This window comes from Mercenaria mercenaria, chromosome 10, assembly GCF_021730395.1.
Source record: "Mercenaria mercenaria strain notata chromosome 10, MADL_Memer_1, whole genome shotgun sequence".
Lineage (NCBI taxonomy): Eukaryota > Metazoa > Mollusca > Bivalvia > Venerida > Veneridae > Mercenaria > Mercenaria mercenaria.
This window is the reverse complement of record NC_069370.1, coordinates 63,731,139-63,749,684: the sequence shown is the minus strand read 5'-3', so window position 1 is coordinate 63,749,684 and position 18,546 is coordinate 63,731,139. Positions and strand designations below refer to the sequence as shown.

The 18,546-nt window shown below is 35.4% G+C and overlaps 1 long non-coding RNA gene across 1 annotated transcript; it reads right to left on the bottom strand.

Moving 5' to 3' along the window:
- Positions 1-16,822: 16,822 nt before the first annotated feature.
- On the bottom strand, positions 16,823-18,214 carry LOC128546336 (uncharacterized). The gene is made up of 2 exons (XR_008365954.1): positions 18,006-18,214; positions 16,823-17,224 (listed from the first exon to the last, which is right to left on the bottom strand). It is a non-coding gene; the product is annotated as an uncharacterized LOC128546336 (long non-coding RNA).
- Positions 18,215-18,546: the final 332 nt, after the last annotated feature.

Sequence of the window (18,546 nt, the reverse complement as noted above, 5' to 3'; positions counted from 1 at the left end):
CTATATTATTTTTATCAAATAACAATAATAACTACAATACTATGGGAAAAAATGTCAAAAAAATGTTCACTGAGGAGTTATTTGAAAGTTTTCCAGTTACGACTATGTTGCGCTGAAATGTGTGGAAATTTTGTCAAAAACTTAGTGCAACAAGGTCGTAACTAAATGATAACAAATAATTTATTGGAGATAATTCATAACAGAGATGTTTATTCAAAAGACTATTAATTCAATATTTTTAAGCATATCCATTTATCTTTTTCTGTACTTTCATTGACTTGTTTTACTCGCAAAAATGTCCAAAAAAAATCATATAATATGTAGAAATAAAAATGTACTACTACAAAAACACATTTTAAATTATTAAAAGTATTTTACAGTAAAAAGACAATAAGAGCTTGACTTGGTCCAAGATATTTGCATATTTTACTGAATGTAGGCACTGAGAGTTTTAATATTCAAAGTTATTTCAGTATTTTACAGTAAATGGACATAATATAAGAGCTTGACTGATCAAAGGTACTTGAATATTTTACTGAATATAGGCACTGGGAGCCTTTATGGTCAAACTTATTTCATTATTTTACAGTAAATGGACAATAGAAGCTTGACTGGTCCAAAATATTTACATATTTTACTGAATATAGGCTCTGAGAGCTTTTATGGTCAAAGTTATTTCAGTATTTTACAGTAAATGGACAATAAGTGCTTGACTGGTCCAAGGTACTTGAATATTTTACAGTATGTAGACACTGAGTGTCTTTAAAGTACAAGATATTTGCATATTTTATAGAATATAGGCATTATGAGCCTTTAAGGTCTAAGGTATTTGAATATGTCTGTGTTTAGTTATTAGATTTTCATCAAGAAATATGCACCGGTTCTGCAGCATGAATAACGCATGCCCCAGGAGCAAAATACTATTCTGCAAAAAAAACAAAACATGTGCATGCTTCTTGATACAAGTCTAAATGTCTTTTTATTACATAAAAATCTACACTTAAACAATTATCAATGGTATAAATTTGTTCTTTAGCTTGAGTAAAACTGAAAATGTTATAATTAAAGAACATGATAAACACAACAACACAGTCACATGAAACTAACATAAAAAAATGCCATACACCTGATGTAAAATTTGAAAGTCAGTATGGTCTGTTCCTGGAAAATTTTGTATTATATGTATGAAGTGGCAGCCTCTGATGCATATTTTTTGTCTAAATTTTCAGGTATTTAGAGGGTCCCCACTTCCTATTAGGTTGGTCAGGGAGGTCTCCCTCTGGAATATAGGTATAAAATGGAAGCCTCTTGTGCCTTTTTGGGTCACAACTTTGAGGTACATGATGGGATACCACCCTCCTGTTAAGGGGGTCAGGTGGTTCTCTCCCTGGATTTTCTTTTAATATAGGTATGAAATGGTGGCCTCAGGTGCGATTGGGTTTAAATGTAAAGGTATAGAAGGGGTTCAGAGGGTTTTCCCCCTAGAAATATTTTAAACATAGTTATGAAATACTGGTTTCTTGTGCATTTTTGGGTCTGAATTTTGAGGTACAAGAGGTTAGCCCTCCCTACTGTTAGTAAGACTCAAGTGAGGAGAGAGGGGAAGGGCTCTCCCCTGGAAATTTCTGTAATTTAGGTATGAAATGGTTGCCTCTTGTGCATTTCTGGGCCTAAATTTTGAAGTACAGGAGGGGAAAACGCCTTCCTGTTTGGTATAATACCTCCTTCCTATTTTGGGAGGGGGAATGTGTCTCCTCTGGAAGTTTTTGAAAATTAGGTATGAAACTAGAGCTGCTTTTGAGAACAGCACATGTCTCCCACAACTGCCAAGTCATCAGAATAGTAGTATGAGATCGGATGAGAAATGTTCAAGCGTAAACCCTTCTCCCTATATATTCTTAATTCCCAATCAGACTTCCAGTTCTTTGATTATCAAAAACAACCCAATCAGACTTTCAGAGCTTTGATACAACCTAATCAGACTTCCAGAACTTTGATTATCAAATACAATCCAATCAGACTTTCAGTGCTTTGTTTATCAAAAACCAATGTTTCAAGGGCCATACTTCCAAAGTGCTTGGGTTGATTTGGCTAGTTATCAAACTTGGATGAGGACTTATTGGCAAACACATTTTTTCAAGTTTGGGGAAAATTGGATGAGAACTGTTCGACTTAAGAGTGTGGACAAGATTTGTGATAGACAGATGGATGGACAGACAGGAGTTAATCAATATGTCTCCCACCACACAGTGGTGTGGGAGACATAATAATGGCCTCTAGTGCATTTGCATCGGTCTATATGTTGAGGTATAGAGTGGATACTTCCCTCCTGTTATGGGCTCGGGAGCATCTCCCCTCCCGGAAATTTTGAAATGCAGGCATGAAATGGTGGCCTCTGGTGCAGTTTTGGGTCTATATATTGAGAAAATATTATTTTGTTTGCATGCAACTTCGATGAGTTTAAGTCACTGTGGGGTGGGGGATATAGGGGGAGCATGGGCTCTCTTGGCCATGGCCCTTGATCAGCCAGGCCTTTATGTTGGTGTTTTGCAACATAAAAATCAAGTAAATCATTCATTAAATTTAAATGTAAAATTATTAATGCTGATCATTTATGTTTTAGTGGTTTAACGACTTATACAAATATTCGATATACTTAACAAAATCTTCTGTATATCCAAATAAAACTTATCGGAAAACGAGCTTTACAAGCAGAAGTCCTGCTTCACTTATAGCACAGAAAAATTTCCACCTTTAATACCATTTTGTATTTTACACAGTTCATGGAAATATGCATACAGAAGTAAAAATGTTCATTGTTATCCTTTCACAGTTTTACATGAAACTTGCATAAAGGAAAGTTTAGTTAATAATTACAAGTATAAAAAGCATAGCTGTCAAGGCTCCACAAAGGCCACGAGTGTGATCGGGGTTCAAAGGGAAGGTTTTCCCTGGTGGGGGTCTAGAGGGCGATGATCCCTAAAAGCCGGAAACGCCCTCACATGGAAAATATAGATTTTTAACACAAAATATATCTGGTTTTCAATAGTCTCCCTCCGTGTTTACTTTTTGTGACGTTTATTCATGCGGTAGAAATAACACATTGCACCGGTGAATGTAAAAGCTGTATTATACGGTATGGAAACACCGTGTCAGTGTTGCCTCGCATGTTTGATTCAGTATTATTATAAATTTTCTACGAAAAAAACAACAATTGATTTCTTTATTTCTTTAAAATGCGTGTGACCTTGAATAGAAGGCGTGTGAGCGTGATCTAGGGCCGAAATGCGTGTGTCTTGACAGGTTTGAAAAAGGTGCATTTTTTCCTCTTAAAATTAAGTCAAGACATTATGAAAAGGGCTTCTGATGCTAAAAACTGCTGAATTTGGAAGAGGTTTTGCTGAGAAATAATTAACAGAGTATTTTTTTAACAGAGTAACCTTTTTAATGTTTTGGTAAAATTCTAAACATGTTGGTCAATAAATTCTTAACATCACTTTGCATTGATAAAATATGAAATATGGTAATAATATTAATTTTGTAGTATAAATACCTTTTCTAAGTTGTTTAAAAACAAAAATCATCCTTATTTATCATTTAACTATTGTAATATGTTACACTTTGTGAGTTACAACCATGTTGCACAGAAATTTCAAAGTGAAATAGCATATTTATTGTGTGCAACAAAGACGTATGTTGAGTTACGACCATGTTGCACTGACTGAAAGTGTCTTCCTGAGATACAACCTTTTGACAATTTTACTTTTTTCACTTTTATTTTAAGAATGTGATTTAGATATTTTAACAAGTGATGTATTTCTGTTAAATAAGGCAAATTATGTAAAAAAGTGTATTTGGTAAAAAAATCAAGTTACGACCATGTTGCACTGACCCATCGGTATAAGTTTTAGTGCTATTTAGTTCGTTTTGTAAAACATTAATATAATGTAGGCGTCAAATGATGATAATATTGTTGGCCGCCTTGTCTGCTGGAACTAAGACATACTTAGAATGAAATTCTTGGATTTCCTTTTTCAAATGTCTTAAAGTAAACTTGGGTTTTGGTGGAAGTAGGTGTTCATTAGTTTGATAAATTTTTATTCGAGAATCAACAATGTTAAAAATATTTTGTTTCCAAGACGTTAAAGCATTGGGATCAGCATTCTCACGACGACACCATTTAACACATAAAGTTTCGATGGATTCCGCAATCTGACCACGACAAGCATCAAAATCAATAGTTGAAGAAATTCTGTATTTAGGTCCTTTAAAGAATGAATTACGAATACGTTTGTCTTTAATAATATCTAAATTACCAGTGATGACATGACCGGCATCTGAATAGCAAAATTTTGAGATTTTACATTCGCAGTAAGAAGGAGTGTTTGTTTGAACGTCTAAGTCGGAAACAATTTTATTGTAATTGAATATAACATTTCTTACAGGTGTTTTGTATTTATAACAGATAATAGGAACTTCGGAGTTTCTGAAATATTTAGGCACAGAATCAATGACACGTTTATCACGAAGTATACTGGGTACATCGATGAAGTCAATACCTTTATTCATGAAATAAATTTTAAGAAAATGTCTCTCATGGTCAGATTGGGTGTCAATATGTGGACGGAGAACGTGTTGTGTGTAGCTTTGAATAAGATATGATACAGTGTAAAACGGATCTGTTTGAATAACATACTGGTCCGCTTCCTCGTCTAGCTTTTTAAGAGACTGAACAGATAAAGACGTCAGACGAGAAAGCATTGAATGTCTACCAGAGTTTGAAAGAATTAAATCGAGGTCTGCAACAGATATATTGACATTAGAATCGCACTATTAGTCTATTACCGTTTGTAAAATTGAAGTCATGGCCTCTTTCTCCAACACCTTGGTGAGGTAACTCTCTGCCAGCCTGTCCAGAAAAAACAAAATTTACATGGAGTCTTATGACCCTTATAGCAATTTTCAAGAAATCACAGTATCAGTGTTAAATTATCAAAGAAAAAATTAATATTAATAAATTCACAACTTACACTGACGTTCTTAAAACAACACTCAGTAAATATTCCCCGTTCAAACCTAAAGTAATATAGAATCATTATTTCAATCACAATACGTGAACAATGGTGTAATATCATGGAACCGCCTTGATAGCCTAGTGGTGGAGCATCCGCTTCCAGTGCGGGAGTTCAGGGGTTCGCTAACCGGCCGCGTCATACAAACTACGTGAAAAATGATAACAGTAGCTCCCTTGCTTGGCGCTCAACATTAAAAGGGAAATATCTTCGTGTAAATGGATTCCATCAGAAATGAGGTGTCGAGTGATTAATATAACTTGAGGAACTTCCTTCACAATCAACCTAAAAAAGTTATGTATAAACTAATCATGGAACAAAATCTCGCCCTAGTTCATCCCGGAACAGATTGTTCAATTTCTCATTGACCATCCCTGTAATAACGTTATGACTACTGTAAACTGCATTTTACTGAAACAAAAAAGGAAGACATTGCAATCAATTTGATTACTAGTTACATGGTTATTCTGTACACATGAAATTCTAAATCATGAACATTATCATGTTGATAAAATTATATCATACTAAAATATGACCTCTCTGTATATGACAGAGTGATCAGATATTCATAGATACCGAACAATAGCAAAGATTCCAGAAAAGACTGTGTTAAACTTGTTAATCCCTTGCGTGTCATGTTAAACATTAAATGCATGAATATTGCAAAGACACTTGTTTGTTAGTGCTGGACTTAATGCCCATTTAAAATAGTTTTTCATTTATATCAGGCTGAAAGTTTCCTTAAGCACCCTTTCAAAATACATGAGGGCCGAAGAGCCCTGAGTCGATCACCTGAATAAATCACCTCCATGAAACCACATGGCTTGTTTTCGGAAGGAAATGTATAGAGATATAATTAAAATGAAATTAAGGTTAAAATAAAATAAGAAATGAAGGCAATATCAGAAACTAACTGTGGGCGGACAGACAAGAGACTTATAGCTGTACCTGAGCTTTTCTCGGATGAGCTGAAAAAAACAAATCCTCAAGTATTTTCCTCAAGCTTAATTAAAGTTATGAAATAACACTCTAAACACCACATTTAAATCTTATAGTTTGATAGCTTATCCATGGTAAATCACAAAAACATGAATAAAATATGATTTTAAGCCTAAAAAATTAGCTTGTGATTATTTATATTTTTAGTTCCATAATTAAATCGTCTAATTTATCCACCTATAGAATCGAACAACTATACTGGTATAGCAATTGCTCTTTGTACTTACATCACTCGAAAAGACCCCAAAGCCAAAAAACTTTGTGTATGGTAGATTTCCCCGGACGATGAAGGCCTCATCTCTTTGCAGCCATTTTGTGTCACTATAACAAAAACATCAAGTAACTTACATGATAAATTCATTTAGTGTTCTATTATACATGTTGATGTGTGGCAGAAGCAATTATTTTGTCGTGTAGTTAATTCTGAAGTATTGGAAGTTTTGCCTAAAGGTGTTTAACAAGGAAAGTGGCCACTTGGGAGCTCCTCTTCAAAGTGTTACTGTGTCCAAATATGTGAAAAATCTGCCGTTGAATGTAAATTTAAATATCTTAACTAGGACTGGTTACTGGATGCTATATTACAATAAAATAAAATTCTGTTGCAATAAAATATATTGTAACATGGTATCAGAAACTAAACATTTAATTGAAAGAATTTCAATTCGTCCGGAACAACAATGACAAAATTAATAACAAACCTTTTTTCGCCTTGTGCATGAATTATATTTTCGCCTTGTGCATGAATTATAAGCCAGCAACGACTGTAAGCAACATGCATCTGAAAGACAAAACAAATGCTTAAACCTACAATAAACTACGGTACATGTATCACACGGTAAATTACTTTTGGTTTATGAGACGTCAATGTGTACAGTAGAGCTGAAAATTAGATACTTAAGTCACAGTTGTATCTTTTGTATGTTTTTACTTATTTAATCTGCAAATGTTAGTCAATTTCCGTTATTTCCGGTGGAAAGTACTAAGCGACCACCTGTTTTATGGTGGCTATCCGCTGGTATGTGTTTTATTCAACCTTCGGGGCCATCCTCGTCATGTACATGTCCACTTCATATAAATGGATATCCAATTTACATCCATTTATGTCACACAGACTTGATTTTCGGGTAACAACTACCGAACTACCTGAGACTTAGTTTATACTACTTTATTTTAGCTCGATTGTGATGAAAGCTTTAAGCTGATTTGAACCAACTCGAGTCCGCTTCCTGGAAAAACCAGTACTGGAGTCTTATAAAAAGTCATGGTCTTGACCCGAATGGGGCTCGAACCCACGACCCCTGGGTTGAGCGGCAGACACCTTAAACACTAAATTACCTGAGCCTTAAGTGGCATCAAGTACAAACCTTGACAGTTATTACAATTACTCACCAATGACATTACAATGTCGTGTTTATAGTAGATCCTTCCTGAAAATGAAAAGGTATAATTTAGTTAAAGTATCACGGAGCTGTATACAAAATGAAGTATTACCCCTTCATAGAGCAAATCTGAAGTCTATGAGTCTTTATAGTCATGAAAAATTTCTGTACTATGTATTCGGTCTTCCTTTTGTTAGTGAAGAAGTATTCTATGGTCTATCTAACAACTGGTGATGCAAGGTTGCTCGTTATGATTGGAATGCCTTTATATCATTGCTTAAAATAAAGACTTCAATAAATAGGTAGAAGTGCATTTAATACAGTATCTGAGCCAGCGAGTCAAATATAAGTTACTTACCGGTACATCCTCCTCCGATCTAGGTGCATCTATAATGCCGTCACAGTTATCAACTGGCCAGGACTTGACTAGTGTTGTCTAAATACAATTAGAAAAAGAAGGTATAGGGTATGTACAGACAATTATAAGATTAACATTTCCAATAATGTGTATATGAGCTCAATTGTATCAGGTGTCTAATTTGCAATACATAGTTTTAGTAAATATACATGAAAGCTAAAATATCTTCCACCTTTTCTATGCACAAGCTTGAGAAATAAGCATACCGACAATTAAATGTATCCCATACATCAGTGAGATATAACCTTCCCGTGTAAATGGTTTCATGAAATTTGATATATTTAGTTCAGTAAACTTTTCTCCTAATCAGACATGCATATAAAAGGGTGTAGGAAATTATTGCTTTCAAGGCTATATACAACCCGTTTCTGTAAGCAGTTGGTGAATTAGACTAAAAGTTTCCACATATCAATTTCGCAATACCTAAGTGTTATTTGTAATTATAAAAGTTCTGAGAATTTGAGACATTGGTAAACATTCATGATTATCAAATTGTGTATCTATAATAGTGGTAACACCATCTATAATGGTGACCATAGACCCAATTTAGAAGTACTGATAAGCCAGATAATTTGCTAAGGCATATTTCCTTGCCAGGCAAGTTTCGCATAAAAAGGCTGTTGATACTTGTGGCGGAGTTTCCTCCTGGTCCCGCCCCATACATACAGGATGGACCCATATAGCACAGTTGTCACACTGCCAGTACTGTCTGTGAATAATACAGTGATTGATATTTACAGACAGAATTATCACATTGCAAAGTGAAGGCAGTAAACAAACAACCAAACTAGATTAAAGCAATTTGAAAACCTGTAAAAAACCTGTAAAGATAATTATTGGCATGGCGTTTGTGTTGGAGCAAACTATATGAACCAAACAAGCGGGTCAAGATGGCCCAATGTCACTCGTCTGTGTACCATGTTTTTACCTAGTGATCTTATTGAGATAAATATTAAGATCAATTTTCATTTTGATTGGACCGAAAATCATCGCCTACGGAGTGTATAGAATCATTTTATTTGACCAAGTTGTGTGCAAGTTTGATTAAAATCAAATAGAAAATTTTGTTCCTTTCGTTATCACAAGGAAATTGTGGACGGACGACGCACGTGAAATAGATAATCTCTCACAAATTGTGAATGTTTTATTAAGTGTTTTACCTTCCGTTATTCGGTTTTTCGCAAATACAATGGCCAGTTCTCTTCTTCTTCTTAACTTCCTCATAAAGGAATGACATTCTCTTCCTCTTTAAAACATAAAAAAAAACAAGTAGAACAATCATGATTGCATTATCCTCTTGTCTCCAAAATGTTTGTAGGTACCATTATCTGACACAAAACGGAACAAACGATGCTCTGCTTGATACTATAACTTAGTTCACTGAGCTATAAACGTTACTGTGAAATAGAACTAGATGATCTAGCTTAAATACCTTTGATGCTGGTTTATTGATTTAAGACCCATCTACTTTTTCCTCCCAAATCATTCCTATAATTCTGGTATAATACTGCTATACTACAGGAAGACAGGTGGACAATTTAGACCCTGCCTTGATAAATGTGTTTTCACAACTTTATCTGCAAAAAATCTTTGCACTATATAGCTTTCAAAACACAAAGAAATAACTATTTTATGTGTGATCTAAACTTGATTTGATACATACAGTACTGTGCATACTGCTACATAAATTTAACAAACAAATGCCACGTTCAGTTTGTTGCTTAATGCTTTTATTTCTCAATTTTTGCATGCAAATCGTGTAAAATTACCATCACGAAAATACAAAAGAATAGTTATTCTGTGGCGCGTTTTTAAGATAGACGTCATTAATACATAACACTTAAAAATCTTATGCCATAGTTTATCATATATGAGTGATCTATACAAAACATGTATCACAAAGTCAACAATGCTATATTAAACCGGCTCTCAAATGAAAATACTAATTAAATGGCATAAGGTAACGGCCTTTTTATGTGGCGTTCTTCTGTAGACGCGTCGTTTTATGGGGCGTACATCGCTAATTTTAGCATAAAGCTACCTTAGAATATGAATTTACGCCATGATAACGTGTTATTGTTTATTTGTGTTGGGTTTAACGCCGTTTTTCAACAGTATTTCAGTCATATAACGGCGGACAGTAAACCTACCCAGTGTTCCTGGATACTGTACCAGTACAAACCTGTTCTTCGCAAGTAACTGCCAACTTCCCCACATGAATCAGAGGTGGTGGACTAATGATTTCAGACACAGTGTCGTTTATCAAATAGTCACGGAGAACTTACGCCCCGCCTTAGGATCGAACTCACGAACCCCGAGATCCGTAGACCAACGCTCTACCTGTGTGTGTGTGTGTGTGTGTGTGTGTGTGTGTGTGTGTGTGTGTGTTCGGGTTTAACGTCTTTTTCAACAATTTTTCAGTCATATTAACGACGGTGTCTACTTGTAGCAGTGAGCACAATGCCCACTTTTATAGCGCTGCATCACTGGAATATCACGCCGTAGACACGTGGCATGATACCCCACCCAGTCACATTATACTGACACCGGGCTGACCAGTCCTAGCACTATCCCCTTAATGTTGAGCGCCAAGCGAGGAAGCTGCGCTCTACCTTGTAACGTGTTATACTATTCTCGCGTTAAACAGGTGAAATGTCAACATAATGATTTTGAGAGACAGAAAATTAACCTGAAAGTGAGCGTCCGAGTTTGAAACCGACTTCACACGTCAGTTTACTCGAACGTTTGAAGAAACTAGAGAATTACTGGCCAAAACCACATTACCATGGGGAGCGTGAATGATCTGCAGCTCGTACTGAATATATTGCTACTTTAAACGTTGAACTTCAATGAAAGTAGTTTTTCTTACCTCACCATACAGGATGTTGACAAATCAACAGGAAATACCGGTAATGGAACGTACAATATACTGTGTATGTAGCGTACCCGCTGTAAAGCGACGTTTACGTTGGACACGGTGACCATGTATTCATATATCCCAACAATACGAAATGGTTGCACAATGCGTGTATAAATCACCCGGGCTACACACTCACGAAATTCTTCCGCAGGTTATGTACTCTGCTTATTGTTAAAGTTCATCTTCTTACAACAAGGATGGAGGTTACGAAGCTAGAGTGACCGATTTTGTATCTGTAGAAATTTGATAGCCATAAAGAATTCCTAAATACCTTAACAGCTTGTCTTCTTTCCTTTGCCTTTATCTTTCTGTCTTTCCCAAACTGAAGGCAATTGTCTTTGCCCTAAGCAACACTGAGTAGTCCACTCTACCAATCTTGACAGAAGGCCGATCCTCCCAATACACATTTCTAGGCTAGTCAACGAAACAATTGAGGTAGAACTAATTGCAACAGAATTTTTATTTACACTGTCCGAAAGAACCTACATTTATGTACAGTATGTAAAAAGTCCTGCTCATTTTACTATGTAATAACTCTGGAAAAGGAGTTTAAAAATGAAAAATACCAAGTTTTTAAAGATGTCGTGAACGGTACACCATACCCGAGATTTTTTACTTTTACGCGCTAAAAGTGATGACGTCATTGTGAAAGTATCATGGCGGCACCCGTGTAAAATTTTGAAAGGTTCCCATATCATCGTAGAAACACCACATTTAGCATGAATAGAAGGTATCTATAGTTATAGAACTGTTTTATATAACATATGAATATCTTAGTTTCATTATCAAGCCATTTCTTCTAGGAATGAGAAAATGATGAATGATCTTCAATCACACAGAGTTGTACAGTATCCTAGAGTAATCGTTTTTCGCGCACCTAACGATTTGCGATCGATTTTCTAATGAAGAATAGGAGGCCTGAAATGTACTACATTTTAATTATCTTTGCCAATCATATTTTAGTCCGTAGCAATGTTTACGTACCTAACAGTTCTTGGGAACCCCCTCTAGCGTGTCATAATTCTGTCTGTCCAATATGGCGGAGGTCAGAATTACGTCATCATTATTCGCGCACTGCATGGCAAGTAATATGTGGTCCAATTCCCGCGGAAATGTCATGACATGTGCCAAAATTTTGCTGTAAATAAATCTTACGAATTTTAGTTGAAATGTCATCTTAAAAGATAAGTTTATGAATGCATACAATTAAGATTTAAACTGTCAACAAAATTAAATGATAAATGTTTAAACAAAAAACAAAATTTACACGTTTCGTCTTTGTTTATGCCATAACTACTCCTCTATGATGGTACAATATACACCATGGTATGGACGGTTAAAAGTGTCTTTTCCACGCAGCCTGACTATTACAACAATATTTCAAATGTGTCTAGTGTCTGCAATCGTCAAACATGCTCTGGCCCCGCTATGTAAAATAGTATTTGACTTGCTGTCTGTGATATAAGGGCCGCATTCCATATCTGAGCCGTACAATAGTTAGCATTCATTAATATGCAAATAACAGTCACATGATCCGGGCGTCCTTGGATGTCGGCTCAAGCAGAAACAGCTGTCAAAATTTTTCGTGGTCAATATTTTATTTTCTGGACAGATTTTCGAGAAGCTGTTTTGGAATTAGTAAAAATAGAGGTGAATCTATCCAGTCATGCAAATGTTACGATAACCTATCGGAAAAGACTTGACTTTCCGCATTTTTTGTTTCGGGATGGCGCTTCCGTTTTTACCTTTTGCAGAAACACCTCTTATGACGTCATACGTTTATGCGTACACAAATGGGATACCTGAACAAGTCATTGCGCGATTACTGATGTGCGCGAAAAACGATTACTCCACGATATTTGTTTATATTTGAGATTAATATTGAGTTTTAAAAAATATTTTTATATGAAATGTAATTAAATAATAATTAAGCGCCATGTTACTAAGCTCTATTGTATATTTTTTTGAAAAATCCGCAATTTGAATGGGTAATTCTTGTCCGATTTTTCAAACTACGGAAGCGGATACGGACCATAATTTTGTTATTTATTACAAAATATAGAAACGTCGATTTCAATTGTTTGTGTGTCATCTTTTCGGTAGATTAACACTCATACATTCTTATTCAGGTAGAAGAAAGCTGGTTTCGAACAGAACTGTTTTGTGAATGTGTAGAATTTGGCATTACAACGAATTATTTCAACAAAATGTAAGTTAAATATGTAAATTTGGTGAGCGCCACTACATATAAAAGTATAACTTATCAGAAATAATAATTATGGAGGCTACACAACAGGGTATTCCCAATCTTTCATATACAGCTTACTTAATGCATTATTTACATACTAGATATTATATATTAAATCAGGAACAATGCACGCAATGTATATGAAATTCTGTATGAAAGTTTATTCGGAACGTTTCAACATGATGAGAATTTGAAGATAGTACCATATTTATAAAAAGCAGTTTCAGGTCTGTCTGATGTGTATTGACCATAATTTGTTAATTTCAGCAGAAAAATAAAAACATCTATTTAGATTATGTGTATTTGTTCAGTATTTACACTTATACATTTTTATCTAGGTAGAAGGCAGCTGGTATTGAAGAGGATGCTTGCGTGAATGTCTAAGATTTGGCGAATCAGTGGAAAAGATGAATTAAATGTAAGTTCTGTAATGTTGAGTTAAAATGTAAAGAATGGGTATTGCCAGAAGTCATATTAAAGTTCACTTAAAAACATGAAAAAAGACATCAATCTGATAGCAGCACATTATCTGGGAAGCCGTTTCATGAAAGATATTTGATTAAAAAAGTTTGTTTAAGAAAAGTATATGGTTTGAAATAAAGACACAACATGTATATATATTGTCAGCTATTGTTCACTTTCTAACAAACCTATATTCTTGAGAATTTAATTTTTTTGACATTAAAGTTGTTTTCCTTCAAGATTAAATTGTGAGAATTATGCATTGTTTCAGGTGAGAAACGTAGATGGTTTAGGAAACGCTTAAATGTCATGAGAAGAGAGATTACAGCAAGGAGGTATATTTTGTGTCATGCAATTATTTTTGTCTCATATTTAAAACGATTAGTCGACATGCATTATCGAGTTTATGAAGGTAACCACGTAGAGTTAAAGATGAGTAAATTCTCTCATTTGCATTTCGTACACAAATAATAAATAATCATACAGATATGTCAGATTTCATTGATATAGTAGTAACGATATATGCCAACTATACTAAACTCTACACAACCGACTACTGTTTGAAATAGATTTCACAATCCGATTTTTTTTTGTATTTTAACCTTACCTTATAAGGCATACTTGTATACTTACAGATGGAGGACTGTCCTATTTGTCAGATAAACATAGAAGATTGTGATACACCCACTACGTCTTGGAGAGAAAGGCTGTACTGGAATTATCAGTGCCAACAGCAGAAATGAACGTCCGGTTGAGGTGAAACCTGGGGATATAGTCCACACTCAATGTCGGAAAGACTTTACAAGACCTCGAAAAAACTCGAAAGCATTGACACCTATCATTTTTTCTCCCCCAAGAGTTCTTAGATCTGACACTGAACAATTTGATTTTAAATCAAAATGCTTATTTTGTGCTTCATTTGCTAAATGTTCTTCATTTTCAAGAAAAAGATCGCATGATGTCTATCTCGTTCGTAGCTTTGATTTTCAAAATAAAATTCTGCAACATTGTGTGGAAAGAAATGACAAGTGGGCAAATGAAATTCATTCCAGGTTGATTCAAGTGCTGGACCTCTCGGCAGCAGAGGCAGTGTATCACCAATCATGTAGTGTGAATTTTAGGACAGGTAAAAATGTCCCAAAAGCCTTTAATTCAATTGACCAAGGTCCGATTGCAAAGGAAATGAACAGATCAGGCAATGGCTTTTAAACAAATAATTGAAACTTGCGAAAATGCAACATTGACTGTCAATGAATTGGTAAGGCAAATGTCGGAAATATGTGGTGATAATTGCTATTCATCTAAGCACATGAAAAAGAAGATATTAGAGCACTTTGGCGAGTCAGTGATTGTAAGCAGCATTGGTGGAAAAAATGACATAACTTTAAGGCAAAGTGTATCGTCTATTGTTCATGCCTTCTATGAAAATTCAAGAGAGGTGTCTGAAGTAGAACAGAAACGGAAAATCATTGAAACTGCTGCCTCATTAATCAAAAATGACATCAACAATGTAGTAAATGCAAAAGACGTCTATCCTTCCTTTACTGACATATCATCAACAGAGAAAAACATTGAGTTCTTACCAGAAAGCCTGAAATCATTTCTCGGAAAGTTATTTCCTGAAAAGTGTACTGTAAAAACAGCTTCAACTGGACAGAGCATAATACAGTCATGTCAACCTAAAGGTTTGCTCTCTCCTCTGCAGTTAGGTCTTGGCGTGCAGCTACATCATCATTTCGGATCAAGGTTTCTGGTTGACACCTTGAACAGTCTTGGGTTTTGTTGTTCATATTCTGAAGTACAGAAATATGAGTCAAATGCTGCTGCTGTGTTATCAACACACATACCATGTCAAGAAACAGGCATACCCTTTCTGCAATTTGTTGCTGACAATGTTGACCACAACCTTAGAACATTAGATGGGCATAATACATTCCACGGGATGGGCTTCATAGCGACATCAACACCAGGCTCAGATGTTTCAGTACAAGTCCCAAGGAAAGATGTATCAATGGATGAAGTATCTTCACTCGTCAAGGTTAACATCCAGTACTTTGTACTGTAGCACCGCCATTTTCAGAGGGCATTCAGTTTCAAGAACTACCCGAAATGCAGCCATCACATCAGTGTGAACCATCAGACTTGCTGTGCAAATTTGTTTGGCCTTTAAGACAAGCCAGACCAAGCTGGTCAGGCTTTACGTGCTGGGGGGTTCGTTTTGAGGAGGCTGTGCTTTTGGTGCGTGGCATTCCCTGTTTGATATTTTTCTTTGTTTTTATGCAGATGTTTGAAAAGCCTTCAAAGTATTTCTCGAAGAAATCAGCCATCACCTTCATGCCAATGAGTGATATCAACCCCAGTGATGACACATGTATATATTCAACTCTTCATTTTGTTTGTGCCCAGTCTAAAAGGTATGGAAAGACACCAGTGCTGACGTTTGATCAACCTCTCTATCAGAAGGCTATGGACATTGTCTGTTCCCAAGTACCATCAAGTCCTCTGAAGATGATTGTGTTACGTTTAGGAGGATTTCACACTGAAATGAGTTTTCTTGGAAGCATTGGTCATATAATGACAAGTTCTGGTCTGCAAGACATCCTGGAGACAATATATGCCCCAAATGCAGTTACACATATGATGTCAGGAAAAGCCGTACAGCGAGCCACAAGAGGTCACATGCTATTAGACAACGCGTTAACTATTTTGCTTCTTGAGAACGGTTTTCCGATACAAAACCAGACTGACAGTGATAAAGTACATACTTTAAACATTCAACAGTTCCCCAGTACCTATGATAGTGAAATAAGAGCCAAGGCACAACTTTCTCAAGACATGTTACAAGACAATAACCTTATTAATTTGACCAAAGTGTATGACAGTTTGGGAAAAGAAAACTCAATCATGCAGGCAGTGGGTGAATGTGAAAGTCTACAAACCCTCAATAATATGATTCATGCTGAAAGACAGCGGTTTTCCAGAAACCGTACTGCCAGACTGTGGATACAGTACATGGACATGGTGTCAATATTACAACAATTCATACGAGCTGAAAGAACAGGGAATTGGGAGCTCCATTTAACCATACTGCGCAAGATGCTTCCATATTATGCAGCCTCAGGTCATAATCTTTACCTGAAGAGCGCCCATATATACCTGCAAAGTATGCTTCAGTTACCTGAAACCAATCCAGATGTGTATGAAGCCTTCATTGTGACAGGAATGGCCGTACCGGCGACAGTAACCATCAGAACAAATCAACACCCTTTACAATATTTACAAATTTATTTACATAAGATGATTATTAACAATGAATAGATATGAAAAGAAAAAAAAAACTGATTAGAAGAAAGAAAAAAAAAGAAAGTTCAGTATCTCTAGATACAAAAGTTCTTATAGTCCATTCTAATCTGACGTGACACAGGTCTTTAATGTAATTGTGAACTTTAAGTAGCACAAACAAAACAGCTTCTAAATTCAAAATACAGTCCCTTTAAACCGTGAATACGTTGATTCCGTGTTGGCTCCCTATGGTGGTAGGTGATTGCATCCCTGAGCTGACTTCAGAGGATAACAAAAATCATCGTCTTTGCGGTTTGCGGCACAACCATGGGACGAAAGCTCTGCGCTGGGAATATCACATCCAGGCGAGTGAAGACAAGTGAACCTCGGGCATTGTACTTCCGGGTTATGACATCACCAGGAAAAATCGTCTGGCGGAAGAAGCTAAAATATATAACATATGGTAAGCACCATAGCAAAACAAATAAGTCAGGGCATAAAACTGCTCCTTTGGGTACACCATACCTCCGTAGGCTCCCATAAATAATACGTGCTACTTATACAAAATATATGTGCTACTAAGTTCAGACGTCACGTGATTAAAATACGTCACTTATTACTTCCATTATTACAAAGATTACTTACTTAAAAGACTAAAGTTAAAGTATGAAAAAGATATGAAAAGTATATGATGCAACATTATAGATACGGATATGATAAACTGCAGCTATTATTTACAACTACAAATTAACAAAATTCAATATAAATCAAGCGTTATATCATAGTTGGCATCCATATAATATCAAATGCCATACACTACAACGGACATTAATTAGATGTGCTATAGACTGGCACACAATTACAAATTACAATAATATATTACATATATGGTACTAGACTTGCCATATAGAGTTATACATAACAATACAGTGCAGTGATGGCGTTCCATAACAACGAAATGTTTGACATAAGTTTTTTGAAACAGTGCTTTACAAATATCATGTTACAAATTTTACATCTTATATAAACGAAACATTTTAGATTCCTCTTTCCAAATAATTTACAAAAGTCTGAAAAATTTAATAAATTATCCTGACATACCGAAACTAGCCAAAATCATATGCCGAAAAGTAAATGTTACAGAATTCTGTAGAATGAACAAAAATTTACCAAATAAAAATCGTAATGCAAAAATCATACAAAAATCTAACAAATAAATTTCTACCTCGATCGAGCATAAATTTCTAGCAAGAAAATAATTCAGACATAGATTCGTCTATAAAGTCGTAAGGTGGTGTGCGCAAGGCATATCTAGCCCAGTCTATTTAAAGGATAATGTCCCGCCAAATACTAAATTTCATGGGATTCACGGCTAAGCCGTGAGCTATGACTATTGTCATTTTCACGGGATTCACGATATAGCCGGGAAATCTAACTACTTTGGCGCGAATTTAAATTGACAATTTGAGGCCCATTATAGTGGTTTTGGGGATAAAAACATAAATTACTGAAGTTTATAAAATATCAACTTTCTTATTACTGAACAGAATTTAATGAAATTTACATGGAAATTTAAGTTATGAAATACAGAAAAACATGAGAGGTATTTCATGCGTGAAATCTGACATTTACCTCAATAACTCAAAAATTTACAAAAGGATGATGCAATACCTGCATTTACACTACATATAAAATAAGGCCCGTATGTCAATTTGTGACATTCATGGCAGGATACCATGTTATCAGACGAAGTGATCGCTATTGGG